We start from the raw sequence: 826 nt of genomic DNA, 5'->3' as shown, positions 1-826 counted from the left end.
TATATATGTGGGCATTAAAGTATTATTTGAGTAATTGCTATGTTTATAACAATTTTTTTGTTAAAAGTAAAAATATCATATGAATACATAAAACAATTCATTGAAGAAACTTACAATGAGAACATTAAAGGTACTCGAAAAGATATAAGAATACATAGATGTGTGTGTGTGTGTGTGTGTGTGTATGTGTGTGTGTGCGTGTGTGTGTGTGAGCGAGTGTTTGTGGGTGTTTCAGTGTCTGCGTTATATAGGTATGTAAGTAGGTATACACACACACACACACACACACACACACACACAAACACACACACACACACACACAAACACACATATATTAATATTTATATGTCTCTATGTGTTTGTGCATGCGTGGGTGCGAGCGCACACTGTTTTAGGAAACCTCAATCAATAAATGTTTATTGAACATTCGAGATATTCATTAATAAAAACATTTCTTTCAAGACAATTACATCGCATTATTTTAATTTTTTTAATAATACATCTAAAGATGTTACCTTCAGTCTAATAGTCTAGATAGTATATAGTTTGTCTATTACTATATCACTTGAAAAAGCTTTTACACTTTGTACTGAAATGATTATTATATACATTGGTAATATATATGTAATTTCGTACAAACACAATTATACTTTGTTTCAATCATTATCCACACACACACACGCACGCACACACGCATGCACACACAAGTATGTGTGTATGCATTTCTGTGCGTATAAAAATACATACACACACACACACACACACACACACATATATATATATATATACATATATATATATATATATATATATATATATATATATA

Source organism: Octopus bimaculoides, chromosome 19 (assembly GCF_001194135.2).
Source record: "Octopus bimaculoides isolate UCB-OBI-ISO-001 chromosome 19, ASM119413v2, whole genome shotgun sequence".
Taxonomy (NCBI): domain Eukaryota; kingdom Metazoa; phylum Mollusca; class Cephalopoda; order Octopoda; family Octopodidae; genus Octopus; species Octopus bimaculoides.
Note: the sequence above shows the minus strand (reverse complement) of the source record.